The sequence below is a fragment of the Plectropomus leopardus genome, chromosome 21 (assembly GCF_026936395.1).
Source record: "Plectropomus leopardus strain MGB_pleo_1.0 chromosome 21, ASM2693639v1, whole genome shotgun sequence".
NCBI classification, from domain to species: Eukaryota; Metazoa; Chordata; class Actinopteri; order Perciformes; family Serranidae; genus Plectropomus; species Plectropomus leopardus.
The window spans coordinates 16,571,127-16,584,141 of record NC_142196.1 but is presented as its reverse complement, the minus strand read 5'-3'; the positions used below and the strand labels follow the sequence as shown (position 1 = coordinate 16,584,141).

The window sequence follows — 13,015 nt, the reverse complement described above, 5'->3', positions numbered from 1 at the left end:
TGCAAGGACACCTGAAGAGCTGCCTTGGCAATCAAAATGAAATTGGTCCATTTCTAAACCTCAGCGCTGCTGAATAAGAGTAATTTTGCTGAAAGACTTTGTTCAACAGCTTTCATTTGTCAGAGCCGTGACAGATAAAATGGTTACATTATAGTCCAGTGACTAGTTATGTCACATCTGTGTGAGCAGCTTTTGATTCTCCCAATCACCTGCCAAACACAAAAAAACTTCAAATTATATACCCTCATAATTCTTGACTACATGGGGAATACTGGCATGATAACAACAGCACAGTATGTTTGCAGGTTTTCAAAGTTATTCAAAGTCAGTTGACAAAACTGTTGCTGGATTTCATAAAGTAAATATTTAATAAATGAAATCAGATATTCTCTTAGGTATTCATAATACATGTGACACCTGTTGGCTCTGTGTCAGCTCCACTGCTGAGTAACATTTATTTTAACTGCAGGGAGTCATCAGAGTCATCTTAGAGCAGCAGGCCAGCAGAGATCTGACAGGACGGAAAAATGACCCGAGAGAGGTTTCATTAAATATACAGTTTGGGCTTAAACAATAAATCTGTGAATCTGGCATGTGTGTTTGACACCTGAAGTTGAGCCGCTGGCTCAGAGCAGCTTTGACACACAGGTATTGACATTTTGAGACCATCTCAATCAGTCAGTGTTGGTCTATTTCAGTTGACCTAAAACTGGCACTTTTAGTCTTCTTTGTGTATCTTTCTTGTTTAGTTTAATGTCTGGTAACATTCTGAAAATACGATTTTTGTTCTTTAATATTACTAAAACAAATGAGGCACCCAACTGAGTCAGCATCCAACTAACAACACAATCCTGCTGATCATATTATTAAGTCGAGATCATGTCATTTTCCTTAAAACAATGGTCTGATCGAGTCTTTTCTCTGTCTCTAAGCAGCCTAATCATCAGTCATGCACAGCCAGAAGCAAATCATCAACGTGAACTCTGAGTTTTCATGGCATCCAGTCTCTAACAGAAAGCAATACAGTTCAGAGGGAGAATAAGTGAAAGTGTTTTTGTGCAGCTTCAAAATGAAGCACAGTACTTGTCACATGTTTTGCAATTGTTTACTACCTCTTCACTGTCAAATCAACAAAGCAAAGCACCTCTAGATGCACAAATCTGCATCCATAGCATGCAGCAGCAGTAACGGGAGCTGCTCATGTCGCACCAGATAACATTCAATAATCTTAAAGTCAAGTGATTTTCTGTTTTGAGCAGAGATGACACAATATGCTTATGGGATTGTCTGGTAGAATTACATCACTGCTGGGAGGAGCGGGCCATTGCAAGCTGTCCGAGGAAACAAACAAACTAAATAAATAAATAAAAACTAGTCACAATTTCAACTGCAGGCATGTTGATCCCCGGGCCCCAGACAGCTGGTGTGAGCTAAAGGCTCAGTGAATACATTTACAGACAGACATTTATACTCTCTGAACTGAAAATGAACCTTCCCTGTGTTTGCCTGCAGCTTCAGAGTTGTCAGTCTTAGTTTTGATCCATGGAATCAAAGCTGTTCACATGCAGAAGCTTGTTTATTTAAATATATATATAAATATATTCATTAACTCAGCACAATAGAGTCAAAGTAGAGCTGTCATAAACTAGCAACATGTCCCGGGTGTTTCCCTGCCTGGTGCATGCTGGGAGAGGCTTCACAATTACAACACAGTGTGTTTAGGGAGGGAAATGATCCAAAAGTTTGCCTAAAAAAATGTTTTTAAAAATGCAACAAATATACCTAAAAATTATAAATAAACAAACACTATATCAGTTGCACTTATTCAAAAGGAAAATGCAGAAAATGTATAGTGTCAATACATTTTTTGTTAAATAACAATTAGAAATTAAATGTCAATTTGTTGCATGAAATAACTTGGTTTTAAACAACATCTGTGACCACATATGTTATTGATACCCCAATCTGTCAAAAAGTGAAGTAAAACACATAAAAAGAGTGTTACTTACATGTAGACGACTTTGTTTACACACTAGCACACTTGAAGCATCATTTTACATTTGGAAATTTTAATATAGCATATATGGAAGATAATTATAACCATTCTTACATTTTTTTAAAGCTGCTAACTCAAGATAACGAGATAATCAACCCTTTATCCTAAGAAAACAAAAAGGTTATTTCCTATTATTAGATCCTTATTAGACTACTTAAGACTACTTATTAGATTATCAGAGATCAGAAGTGCCATGCCAGGATGCAGATGGCGTCTTGACGACCGTGGCAACTGATTCAAATTGAATATGTCCGATGACAGACTACCAATTACTGATCAATGCATCAAGGAGTACCAATAATTGATCAACACAACTTCAATCAAGTTGTCACACAGACAGAAATCAATTGAGTCTTTACTTTGCTAACACTACACGCATCACAACAACAGACTACAATTCATTTTCAATGGAAGCCGATGACATCAAGCCATAAACTGGTTCTATCATATATGATTAATAAAAAAGAAAAAAAAAGTCTTCACATTTGACAAGCTGCAGCCGGTGAATATTTGGCACTGCACCTAAAAACTGATATATAAATTTTTTTTTAAACACTTCATTGCTATTCAGCTGAGTCACAAAGCTAATATTAGAGTGCTCATTTAGGTGTGTTCCTGCATGTAAAAGCAAAAGTTAAAGGATTTCTCTCTGTATTGAATAAGAGTCCACAAGGTTGTCTAATGAGACCTCGACAGTACGCTATCTTCATTAGAGAGACTAGATTTTATGGCTCATCTGATCCAGTAAATAAACTGGCCTCTAAATTACTCCAGCACCTCCTCCGAGCAGTGCACTTTACCTCATCTATCTGACTCCAGCAGAGCAAATCAATACTTTAAAAAATCTTTTTCTTGATTAGGCCACTTAGCATTGAGTTGTTAACATGTAGATGCTTCTGTGAACAGTTCAGAGCAGATTTTTACACAAAACAAGGACAAAGTAAAATAAAAGCATTGCAAAAAAATAAAAAATATGATAGTGTTATTATTAAAGGTCAGACTGTTTGGGAGCAGTATCCTCACTTATGCTAAAGCACTGTTTGGTGCTGTGCTGCCCCAGTGACCACACATATTAGTCTTTCATCTTCATACCCTCAGGATTACATCATAGATCAATACTGTTTTTCAAACATCATTCTAGGCCACATCCAGATTAAACACTGGCCCACTGGCCAGAAGAAAATGTTGTTCTTGTATGTTTCTGCAAACACACACTTATACGTTTCAGGTATTATCAATCATTATCAATGCTTCTAACATGACGCAGTTCTAATTATACGTATCTGAGCTGAGTTTTCTCATCAGGACATTGCAGGGGCGGTGGATAGCGACACCGGTTGAGACACTGCAACACTTCTAGTCATGTCAGTGGCACCAAAACCAGATATTTTAAGCATAAAAATAATGGCCATAGCTACACTGAAGTCCCCCATTGGTCTTTGGTCTCCTGTTTTGTAGCCTTGGCTACCAAAACACAGCATACATGAAAAAAGTAACACCTGCACACTTACTTCATGCCACAAAAGTTTAATCAAGACAAAGATTTGATCCTACTCCGATTATTATTATTATTATTATTATTATTATTATTTTATTTTTACAGTTTTTGACCTGATGTAGAACCACCCCATCTCATCTGTCTCTTTCTAAGCATAACCAAATGTCTTTTGTGCTTAAACATAACTGCACATTTACCACAGTGATGTTGAAATGTAAAGAAGCTTGAAGTTCAAACATATCAGCCACATTATAATGTACAAATGTTACAAATCAATGGTTTGCAGAAATGTTCAGTGCCAACATTTACTCAGCAAACACTCATTCTGTCTTTTCCTCTCCACATGCGTCACACCCTTTATTCGTTATCATCACCTGAACTTTAAAATAAAAAAAAAAAGTGCCTCTGAGGCACATCTTTTACTTGCTTTCAATCCAACAAACGTTTCACCTCCCAGAATGCGTCTGCAAGTCAGATTAATTTAATTGAAATTCAGGGGGGTCCGTGCGTCAGGCTTTGCATTTATTTCAAAAAGGCGCCCTCTCCACAGGCAACCTGCCCTGCAGCCAGCAGCAGCATCTGAATAAAAAGCATCAGAGATGTTTTTTTACCATGACCAACTTACAGCCAAACCTACACACAGAATATCGATGTAAATTTTAGATGCCATGTGAACAAACTCACCATGTAATGCATTTTGTAGGCATGGACTTTTTTTTTTTATTTTATGACAGCATCTCTGCTCCTCCATCATTGATTTAGTTTACGCTGTTGCCTCACAGTACATAGCCAAGCATGCAGAGTGGAACAGAATATTAACTTGCACAGGCTTTGATGCCAGCTCTGAATAAAACTGCTATTTATCAACACAAGCAGAACTCATAAAAGTCTAGCACACCTTCGCCAAGCACTGAGACCACTGTCAAATAAATTTCTTTTCACAACCTCCTGCTGACACAACAGGTGTCCAGCAGGATCCAGTTAACCAGAAGACATGCAGATGCTTTGTTAAAGACATTTCTCTCTGTGCACACAGACAGTCACGGATAAGGCTGCTGAATTACCACACGGCTGTCACTTCGATTGTGGTCAGAAAGAGGATGTGCACTTACTGAAATTGCAGCCTCTGGACCGCTGTATATGATGGCACTCATCATTGATTCTTGTCTTTACAAAGTGTAAATGGTTTTTGATGAAAATATACAAGGTTTATAAAACTTCCTACTGTGCTGGAAATAGCTCAAATGATTCAATGTTACCTTGCTTGACCTCACCAAGCCTGAAGGATAGTCTTTTTGAGCATATTACCTAACAGGGTATGAGAAAAAAAAAAGGGAAACATGTTTAATGTTTGGAAAATTGTAGAAGTTGACTAGGGCTCATTATTATTATTATTATTATTATTATTATTATTATTATTATTATTATTATTATTTATGTTTTATTTTTTATCACTGATAAGTGGCTGACATCTGTTTCAAGTGACCTAATAGAAAGACAGGTAAAGATTGATCTGTAATCAGTACAAGATGCGTTGAAACACCTAACCACTGTCCTGACAAGATTATTATCAGGATTATATTTCATTATTCTTATGTTGTTAGCCTATATTTGCAAGCCTATAGAGCTCTATCGCGCACACGGAAATGTTGAGTACCTCAAAGTTTTCTGATTAAAATGCATAGTATGGGTCCCAAACATTAGGAAACTGTTGGATGCTAACTTGCATATGTTGGGCAATTTGCATAATATACCCAATTTGCATACATTTGCATAACTGCATATCTTGACAGTATTTCAGCCACTGCCTGGCCAATTTGGACATTATTTGGGTGGTCAAAATTCAAAATGTATGCTTTAAACCAGAAGTCTGCATTTGGGCTAATTTTACACTAAAGAACAAAAAAAGTCACAATGCATTTATCAGGCGTAAACTGACAAGCCATCCCAGAACGTGAACAATAGACGCCAGAGGACACCTATAGCGTGTAATTTGTGGATGTGAACTGAACTGAACAAGCAGTGAATGTTTGATGAGTTGGGGTGAGAATGTGCTGCACAATCTCATGGTGGTTCACCAAAACCGGAGGAACTCTGCCTCTCTATATAGCTGACTTAAGTGCCAACCATCAGCTGTCAGCTTCAGTCACAGCAATCATTTTCTATAATAGAACAAATTACACCATTTTTTTGTGTATTTTCCTCGGGCTGCGCTTCACAGGACACACTCAAAAGGACAACAGGCTTGACCCTATGTCACTTCTGTTAAAGCACCCAGGGGAGAAACCTCCAATACAATTACTGGAGCAGGAGTTTCATTTACCCTTTACACATGTTGCACACACACACTTCACACACACAGTGGGTCATTTAGGAACTGCAGATTCCATTCAAACTGAAAAAACCCTCTAAAGCAAGAAACAAACATGCCTTTGAGATGGATTTTGCCACAAATATTGTGACCTCAATGCTGATGACGTTAGCAAGGAAATTATAAATCCAGCTGTTGATTAGTGAGGCCCCATTATGGGCATGCCACACCTGTCATAAAACAATACAATTTCCTGCCTAATTATTTGGGATTGTTCCTTTCTTATTAGAAAAACTGCTACACAGGTGGCAGAACCAACAACACTAGTGTTACTAGAAAACATCAATTTATAGGAAAAATCTGAATCATCTACACCGATGTTAAAAAGCAGCTTTTAATCCCATTTTTGAGGGGCCATGCAACATTATATGAATGTTTCTAGTTACAGTCAGGTACAACTGCCAGTCCCTCAGAATCAAAACAAAAAGAAAAAAAATCAATATCTCACGAGGCAGCAGCATCAACAGACCATAATGCAACACAGCCAGAGGACATGGTGCATGCGAGTAAGAACTGCAACTCTGAAGTGTAAAATCTCATTATTTTCTTGCCTATTGAGCTAAAACAGCTGAAGTCAACAAGTGGACATCCTTTAAAGGAGGCTGTCAACAAAGAAGATGACTGTGGCTGATCAGATTGTGAAAATGATGATGAGCAGCAGACAGCTCAGATTACCACCACAATACTTTACCTAATCATTTTCAGTGGCTGAGAGAAATTGGGGCCAAATTGAAACACTGGATCAATGATAGAGAACCATAAAGGTGTTGGGTTTTTTTCTTTAGATGTACCTTTATTGTTTCTCTCAAACTTTGTGTCTCTTCCTCCTAAACGATTAAAAAAAAGTGGAGGGATCTTTAACACAAATCTTTACAAGACATATTGTTGTCATCTCTGGCTCTTGAATCGGTACCAGAGAGGGCTGACTCAGCATCTGCTACGGATTAATTTATTCCCTCGGATGAATCTCAGAGGCTGCTGGCTGCTTTTCAACAACATTATATGCGGCTCCAAATGTCAAATTCACAAGGTGAAAGAGAGAAGATCCACAGAGCTTTTACACTAATTGGTGGCTTTATGAGTGCGACAGAGAGAGTGGGCGGTACTACTTTCACAGCCTCTGACAACCCTTCTGGCAAAACATCCCAGCCAGCTGCCCGACTTTGATTGTAGCCAGAAATAAACCTGACCGTGACTAGCCTGTCCTCAGTTTCCTCCTGTGAACATCCTGTCTAGAAACACAGGTGGGAGGTGAGGAACTTAGGGGAAAGAAAAGTCCCAAAACAAATATGAATATTTGATTAATGGATAAAGCTGGTGAGAACACCGTTGGATTAAGTGCTGGAGAGCAACACTTAACACGGAGTAAAAGTACAGATATTTTGCAAACACATCAATTTGGTAGACGGTTAAGTCACAAAAGGACCACTGTGTAAGATTTAGGGGGATGAATTGGCAGAAATAAAACATAATATAAGAAGTGTTTACTTTAGTATATAATTGCCTAAATATAAGAAAGGATTTGTTTTTGTTACCTTAGAATGAGCCGTTATTGTCTACATTCAGAGCAGGTTTCTAGTTTATGGAGATCCACATGTTGCATCACAATGCAGTAACTTTTAACAGTCACTGGCTCCAGATACAGATGTGCGTTTTTATGCCGGCCACTGTAGTAAAAAGCCCAACTGCAATGACCAGCACCGGAGATACACTATTTGTATCATGAAAGCGCTTTATTGTGTTTCTAAAATCACCTGATCCGTTTGTTTTGGAGAGGAAGAGGCCTTTGTGGATAATAAGGCTCTCACTGAAAACCTCCTGAACATTTTGCACGTAAGTTATCGCAAAAAAGAGGTGACTTCCATTTTGTGTCTGTTGACCCAGCAGCCCAAAGCAACATGCCAGAGTGCATTGGAGAAACATCCATTTTTAAACCGAAACTGCATTATTCAATTTTTGATCATTTTAAATCACCAGGTCTGTTTGTTTTGGCGAGGAAGAGACCTCTAAGGACAATTTGGCTCACTGTGAAAACCTTCTAGATCTGGATTGGACAAAGGTGAGAGAAAAAGGGTTAGCATACTGTGGGCTAGCAGCCCATCCTTAAAATGCAAAACTGTGTCAGAGATTTGCTGACTGACATGAAACAGCTTTATTCTGTGTGTGGCGAGAGACGGGGGTGAGAGTATAAGAGTTTTTGGTCAGATTGTACACTTCAACTATATTGTTGCCAACAACGCCACCTGGGGAGTTTCACTCCAGGAATTAGTTTTAAACCAATTTCACATTTAAGGCACGCAGTTCATTTTACTCAAGGCAGAGTAGACACGGTTCCGTTCAAACAAACGTTTTTTATTTTAACAATCGATTTAAAACACCATTCACACAGGGACAAATCAACGGGGGGAACTAAATTAAAGCTGAGGCTTACCGGGGTGCGTGGGCTACTGACTGATGCGGAGAATCCCCAACCAAAAATATAAACACCCAAACACACGTGACAGTCACACACAGCACACACTTGGTAAGGAAACCCAGAACCCAGGGGAGCACAGCACACGAGAAGGGGGGGGGGGGCCCACCACCAGGTCACCACCACCACCACCGGACCTCAGCAACTAAAGAGGAAAACAAAAGAAAATTAGTGGGGTCGCAACAAAATTCAACGAACAGAAATATCCAAAACTTATATACAAATCAGAAACTAAACAATACAAACTACCAACCACAAATGAAAGAAATAAAGACAAATACTGAAAGAATAACCCTCTGCCCAACCAAAATGTCAAAACCAAAGAAATTAGATAACAAATAAGGCAGACAGGCAGAGAAACTAAATAAGTAACTAATGAGAACAAAAACAAAAGAAATAAACAAATGTGGGGAGGGATCTAACCCCACTATTCAATCACTACATTAAAATTGGTGAATTAATGGTGATTAAAACCTTGGTGCAGAAGCAAAGAAAAATAGAAAAAGCAAAAACAGAAGGCATAGCACCAAAAGCAGCACCTAAAACAAGGACAAAGCAGCAGCGGTAAAAAGCAGCAAGAAAAGCAGCAGCGGTCAAAAGCAGCAAGAAAAGCAGCAGCGGTGAAAAGCAGCAAGAAAAGCAGCAGCGGTCAAAAGCAGCAAGAAAAGCAGCAGCGGTCAAAAGCAGCAAGAAAAGCAGCAGCGGCCCCCTGTAGCTGTGGCCATGTGTCACTTTAAACCCGCCGCACCCGATCAGCTGATGCCGACGTCACTCGCGCACTGTTGGGCAGCTGACGCTCATACACTCTTGGGCTGCTGGGATCGGTTAGCAGGGTCGGCTGGGTATGACGCACCAGAGGAAGAGGGAGAGAATCGCGCGGTCATGACTAGCAATTTACAGAGAGGGAGAGAAACTCACCGCAGCAGGCCATCTAAGTGACACACACACACACACACAGGAGTCTCTGGAAGCCCCAAGTCAGCCGCTCTGCATGACACACAAACATCAGCTCCCGGCCACATGTGCCGAAAGCAGCAGGTGAGCAGACAAACCGCGTTACCTGTCCAAGCACAAAGGTCCGACCCGGAAGTGACGTCACCGTCAGGAGCAGCGAGAGAGAAGCGGCAAGGAGGGATCGGCCCCTTTTATAGGAGGGTGCGCCTCTGATAGAGATAGAGATAGATAGGTACTTTATTGATCCCGAGGGAAATTTAAGATCTGGTGGTTGGCTGTGGTGTTGCTTATTAGGCAGGCTCACCCACAGGTCTCTATACTGCCACATGTGTTTATAGCTACATATATAAAAAACAACAACAACCCAAATTTACAAATTATAATAATGATTATGATAATGATTTTAAAAGAATAATTATGATAATTAGAAATATGGCACATTTTCCATAGCTTTTTTAAAAAAAACATATTTTCATTATATAAACTAATCTATTTCAATTTGCAGAAGATTTCTTGCCAAGTTGCCTTTTTTCCTATATGTTTTTGAAATAAATGGAACCCAAAGTTCAAAGGTTTAAATACTTGTGAAAAGCACCTGAATACAGCAAATGAAAAGTGATGTCGATCCTGGTTTCAGAGGGTTAAATGTACCTTACTACATGCTGGTAATAAAACTTTATTTCTTACCTTTGTCTGTTTCCTGCCTTACACACTCGCTTTGTATCAGTCTCATTAGTCCTTCATTAGTCTTCCTTGCACACCTGTCTTGAATAATCCTCTGCCTGCCACACCCTCATTGTCTCCAATGTAATCCTGTCCTTGTGCTTCCCTCCTTATGCCAGTGCTTACCTACTCCAGCCGTGCCTTTTTCTCCTATTTAGTTATTTGTGGCTGTGTTTAAAATCCCTCTTTACCCACGATACAAATTATCTAAAACATTCACACCACCCGCGGGTGAAGTAAATAACTTTGATCATCGCAGTACAATGCAAAGTTCTCATGGGGAACATTTAGTCTTGGCATTTATGTGGACGCCCCTTGACGTGCTCCAAACATCTGAACACCGTTGCAGACCAACTGCACCCCCCTCGTCGAAACAGCACTTATCCTGTCAGCAGGATAATGTATGAAATGAGCGGGGTATCTGAATGGGTTAATGTTTTGGCTGAATGGTGTAGTCCACTACATAAGGAGTTTGCCATTTTTTAGTGATGTCAGACAGTGCGTACAGTTGGAATTATTATACCCTAAATAGTGGACTCAACAATCCCACAATGCATCGTAAAAGTAGTGTACTACAATGGTCACTAACTAAGTGTCATAGTATAACCTGAAGAATATGTTTAATGTGACCAGAACAGCGCTTCACAACACAAGCGACCACATTGCAGCCCACTTTGTGACATTATTCATTAATTTGGGAATGTGGCATGCTAAATCAAATGGGAAAATAGCATTTTGTCAAGGGAACCAGGGTGCTAACTTCTTGGTTGACCTACAACAAAAAAGATAATTAGTCTTTTAAATTTAAGATCTTTGTATTTATCTGTGGGGAATTTAACACCAATTGAGGTGGCCTTGAGGAGTTTGTAAACTCTAATTGAAACTGAATAAAACTGAACCATGTTGAACTTCCGATGTGGCTTTTAACTGAGATTGAAAAGCACAGATAATTAAAAATGTGGCCTGTTTGTCCAAGGAAAACTTTTAAATAAAAACAAACTGGAATAGGGAGGATTTTTATTCATTTATTTCTGTGAATTGAGCTTACAAACTCTGCAATCTCACTTTTTGACCCCTTGTGCCGATTTTAAAATTTAAAAATGAGTCTCCTTTTCCACACAAGAGTTTCTCTCAAGAGTTGTTGATGCGTTACTGGACTTTAATTTTTAAAACATAGAGCTTTATTTCATGACAGATTGTATTTCTGGATTTATATATAAACATGTCCAAGCCAGTGCTTCACCCTGCTCTGATCGGCTTAATGATTCTCCCCCTCTGTGGACTTGATGGTGATATGTTTTTCACACTTGTGTTGGTGAAAGATAGTCGGATGCAGGAGGAGGGACGCTGTTTCACACAGTGAATGATGCACACTGCTAACATGATCATTCACTAAATCACTGTGCAATGACATTGTCAGTTCTCAATTCAACACGCATGAAAAGAACCCAGAAATGTGTTTGCAGCAGGATGATATGGACCAGTGGAGTTGAAAATAAAGCAAAGGAATGTTTCAGATTGACTGGTCAGAGAGAACAAAAACATTATAGACACCTGGAGACAGCAGAGACATGTTAAAAATGTAAAGCCTTTCTGACTGTTTCTTATTGAGAGCAGTGATGAAATAAAAAGCCAACAGCAACATGAGCTAAAGCAGATGAAATAACAGCAACACCTTTATAATGCAACCCAATAGCTCTGAAATATGCACCTCCTTATAAGGCATGGTTGGATTCTGTATTGTGGCTGTCAGAGAAACAGTGATTCAACTCTGTGGTAATTTTTGAAGCTTTGAAGCTCAAATCTGTGACAGCAACACAAATATTTTTGCAACTTTACCTGCCTCCTCATTGCAAAAAAAACACCATGCAACATGCATCACAATTTATTTGGAAAAGCTGATCAGGCCTCAACAACAAATAAGACCTGAATAAGATTGCATTATTATAGAGTATTTTTAATACAGTGCAATTTTCACATTGCTTAAAAGGGACAGTTCAACCCAAAATTTTAAAAAAAAACAAACAAAAAAAGAGACTTTGCTGTTGAGTTTTTCAAATTATTTTGACATCTCTATGGGCAATATCTCAAACACGCAGCAAATAACATCAAACAATCTAGACTGAAAAATAGCACTACAGGTAATAAGGAAAATACGTAATTTTTTTAACGCATCAAGATCCTTTGACTTAAAGTGGTAAACGCAAACTTAAAGAAAATGTAAACTTTCATTAATAGTTAATATTTAGTTTAAAATCTAATCACATTGGGAACTTGGTAGCTTTACACTGTGGGAAAAGATGCAAACTGCTTGACCACATAACAGAACAGGATTTCCTCTGTTTCAGATCTGATCCAATCTATTAAATAAAACGTCACACATTGGCAGCAGTCAGTTTCAATTAAATATCATTGTCCTTCCACTGCAATGCATATAAATATATGAGAAATGTCTTGAGCGTTTTCTCCGCTGTTTCATTTTCATGAAAATTGGTTGTTGATTTCCAATAGCTCTCCCTCAGCAGAGGCAGCAGCTTATATCTTCTATTTTCCCACTCCTCTTATAGACTTTTACTCAGATTGTGTTGTCTTCCTGGTGGTGTCATTGCAGCTGAGCACTGGAGCAAACTTTATTTCCCTCCAGTCTGTACTTTTAAGAGGAAAAAGTTTCTCAAAAAGTCTTTAAACTTAGATTTGAGAGAAACAGATTTAGAGCTTTAGTCACAGAGACAGGGAAGCAAAGAGAAAGAGAAACCGATTAATTGGTGTTTTTTCTGCTACAGCGGTTCTCAGGCGTGTGCTGCTGAGATTTCATTCCAACCAAAATCAGCTGATTGGGTGTCTAATGGTTTAGAAATACCCTGAGTGTGGAGTGTCTTTATCTTCATTTAAACTCATTAAAGTGGCATGACCTCCCAGGTTCGCTTTAGCCCCAGAGCA

At 38.9% G+C, this 13,015-nt stretch overlaps 1 protein-coding gene across 2 annotated transcripts in view; it reads right to left on the bottom strand.

The window, feature by feature from the left end:
* The window catches only part of vipr1b (vasoactive intestinal peptide receptor 1b), a 63,853-nt gene extending 53,941 nt beyond the window's left edge, over positions 1-9,912 (bottom strand). Inside the window, exon 1 of one of the 2 annotated variants that reach the window (XM_088072036.1) lies at positions 8,357-9,912. The gene's annotated coding sequence lies outside the window, so the exon portion shown is untranslated. The remainder of the gene's footprint in view (positions 1-8,356) is intronic. The other variant, XM_088072034.1, reaches the window with a different exon arrangement.
* Positions 9,913-13,015: the final 3,103 nt, after the last annotated feature.